Here is a 4,034-nt window from a genome sequence, read left to right as displayed (position 1 = left end):
CACACACACACACACACACACACACACACACACACACACACACACACTACACACACAGAAGACTTTCTCATCATCTTTCTTATTCCCAGAGAATAGTCCAATGGTTGGTTATCCAATATCAAATGATCAGCTCTGAAAACATGCATACGTAATAGCAGTGTTATGCAAACTGAATTGTGTGTCTAAGAATTTATATATGCCAGGTAATGGTGGTGCATGTCTTTAATCCCAGGACTCAGGAAGCAGAAGGAGGGGAATCTCTCTGAGTTCAAGACCAACCTGGTCTACAAAGTGAGTTCTAGGACAGCCAAGGCTGTACATAGATAAACCCTGTCTTTAAAAATATATATTCATAAGCATATGTGTATGTAATGACAAAGAATGAATAAAGATGCTATGAATTTGAAAAAGAACAAGAGGGATTACAGGAATGCTTGGAGGAAGAAAAGGGAAGGGAGAAATGATACAATCTGTAAAAGAATAATTTTAAATACAGTTTGTCATTTTAATTGATTAGCTGTTACCTGTCAGTAGATTGTATAGATTAAAGTTATAGAATGAATGTTGGATCTCTGTGCAGCTCATGTTATAGGACATTAGAGCCATCTAGTATGGGTGCTGGGAACTGAATTTAGGTTTCCTGGAAAAGCATTGTGCATTCTTCATTACTGAGCTATATTTTTATCTTTATTTTTATTACTATTATTTTTACAATAAGCTACACATTCTTGAATTTAAATGGTTTTCCAATAAAGTTAGTGTTGAAATGATTTTTTTGTGAAATGAATTTTAATGAGCTACATATAAGGACATAATAAGCTCATCCTAAGGATTGATTTGATGATGTGAAAATGTTGACAATGCCTTAATATCTTTATCAAGTAAAAATAAAATAACCTACAATCTCATTTCACTTTTGTTTAACCCCTAATTAACAATACTTTACTGTGCAATATTTTGAAAGGCAGATTATTTTATTGTGATAGACTTTTTTGAATACAAGAAGAATTCGTTTTAACTGCCATGCTAAGTGTATATTATTTCCATATTTTATGATCTTCTAAGTATATAATAACAATAAACTTTAGCAGAAACATAGTACATGGCACAAATAATATGTCTTGGAAAAGTAAATGTCCAATTACTGTGTGCATATATCGCCCTTTATTTTTTTTACATGCAATCATTTCGATATGAAAAATGCAAGGCATCAAACTAAATCTACACACTAGGATATTAACCAACATACTAATAAATAACATTTTCATGTAATTTGTCGAGATGTAAATGATTGTGTATGTTACGTTTGACATTACATAATGCTGTGCCATATTTAATTTATAAAGAATAGTTGGTGTTGAGTCACAGAAATGGTAATTTTATACATATTATGTATCTCTCTATGTCTTTTTGGTGATAGTTCAGCATGATCTCTATCTGACTTAATAGGTAATTGATAGTCATTACTGGTGTGTGTGTGTGCACGTATGTGTTAAAATCCTCATTATCAGACTGGGAAGTTGAAGCCAGAGGATAAAGGCACTTTCCACTAGCTCTGATTCCCTAAAGACAATGCTTGGAATCAACAAGGTAGAAAGAGAAAGCCAATTTCTGAAAGTAGCCTTTTCTCATACACCAATATTTATAGCGATAATAATAATAACAATAATAATAATTATGATAGAGGAACCTAGGAGAGGAAGAAAAACTAAGTTTGGAGATCACATAATCTATTAAACTGCAACAAAGTTCAATATCTGTGTTACCACAGATACCTCATTTATTTTTTTTTTTAACTAAGTGGTAAGTTTGTTAACAACTATGTTTTTTTAATCAATGTCCAGTGTGTCAAATCTTTAAGATATCATTTTTTTAAATTTCATTTTGCTTAGAGTTTGTCTTTAAATTAATACACTCATACTACTTTTATTTAATTTTTCTTCTAAATGACAATATCACTTTGAATTTAGGATGTGTCTTTAAATTTTTACACACATATCATATTTGCTGTTTCATATGCTTTGCTGTTTAAAACATTTATAAATTAATATTTGCTCAAGTCACTGATTGTAAAATTGAGGTGGCAGAAACTTATAAAATGTTATTAATTTTTTAATTATGTAGCCAATGACATTACAAATGTGTGTGGAATTTTCATTAAATAAAATGAATTTTGGTTCTGCTTGCTTTATGAAAGTATAAATATTTTCTTCCTTCATTTGCCTAAGGACTTATGAATCTCCAACTGTTTTTGGAGTCCTATCTGGAAAGAAATGGGATTTTTCAATGTGCATTTTTCACAAATATTGGATACAGGTGCAGACTTCACCTGAACACTCACTAGACAGACATAGGCAATTAGTGCTTTTTCTTTACAGTCTTTATGGGTGTCTGTTTTTAAGTCTAGTGATAATATAAGACAAAACGATGGGTTTATCTATAAGAAGTCAATTGGAATAGACAACTTTCAGTTTATGATACTGGCACCATACTTAATAAAAACTCCATACTGAAACAGTTCCAGGGCTTCTGAGGGACATATTCACCACCCTAAAATAAAATCAGATTATTTTAAATAAGTCCTATGCATAAAAAAAGATGATGACATCTACATCTGTGAAGAGTTTTAGTTTATCATCATCGTCACAATAACTTTTTATGAGCAGTCACGGACTATTAAGTCAGCAGTTCTACTATTTAGAATTCAAGATTTTGCTAATGTGCTTTTTGTGTCCCTTAAACAGAAACCTAATTCACAAGATGATACTTGGCAATACCTAACATCTGGTAAAACCAGCCGCTGGCAGGAGAAGCAGCATTGCTGTGGTGTAACAACCTCTGCCTCTCCTGGGACTTGAACTATTGCTTATGAGCACTGGTGGTTCTTCAAAGGACACTGGGTCCCTTATCAGCCTATGTGTAACTCCTCGTCATCACCTGAAACTACAGTTCTGGGGATACTACACCCTCTTCTGGCCTCCACAGGCACCAGCACACATACGATACACAAGCATATATGGAAGCCAAGGTCCAATACACACACACACACACACACACACACACACACACACAAATATTGATCTTTTTGTTCATTTAAAAACTTTTTTTTTCAAATAGGGAGCACCCCCATTCCCTTGACTTTGGGTCCAGAAAGTCCCAGAAGCCGTTAGAGTACCGACAGTTTGTTTTAATTTTCTGTGAAGCAAAGTTTGTTATTAATCTCAGTTCTTTTAATCTTATCCACAGCCATACATACACTGCTGTGGCTTCTTTAGTTTGTATAATTTTAATATTTTGGTCTACCTACTGCTTGATCTTCTTATTTATGTAGTCTTGGGTTTCTTGGAAAGTACAAAGTGGCATGGACTAGGAATGAAGCAGTACATGGCTGCTAGCCTGATAGTGACAAAAAAAATGAGAAGATTTCTAGATTCTACTTGATAAAGTAAAACTTCTCAGAAATTTATGAACAAGGAGAGTTGAATAAACATAAATAAAAATTAGTAAACTAAACAATAGGAGAGTCTACAAGGTTTAAAGAACAGACTACTTCAGAAAAATCGGTAACAATATTCTATAAGAACAGATCATAGGCCTGAAGGGAGAACCTACCAGAATTATTTGACTAAAAAGGAATAGAATTCAAATAACTCCAAATGACATATATGACACCCATAAATCAATGCAACTTTAAAATGGCTTGAGAAAAGTTTTTTTTTTTTTTCAGTAGATGGCAATTAACAAATGTATGCTAAACTTACCATTATGAAGAAATAAGAACCTATAGATTGGTAATATTTATCTGGGCTGTATATGTCAAAATACTCCTTATCAAGGCTCAAGGATATTTATGGAAGAAGAATCTGAAAGACTGTAAGAGTCAGAAGAATACATGGACCTCACCTATGTTTATAGCAGCTTTATTCGTAATAGCCAGAATCTGGAAAAAACCCAGATGTCCCTCAATGGAGGAATGGATACAGAAATTATGGTACATTTAGACAATAGAATACTACTCCACAATTAAAAACAAG

This window comes from Psammomys obesus, unplaced genomic scaffold, assembly GCF_907164565.1.
Source record: "Psammomys obesus unplaced genomic scaffold, mPsaObe1.curated_primary_1811, whole genome shotgun sequence".
Taxonomy (NCBI): domain Eukaryota; kingdom Metazoa; phylum Chordata; class Mammalia; order Rodentia; family Muridae; genus Psammomys; species Psammomys obesus.
This window is presented reverse-complemented; position numbering follows the sequence as displayed.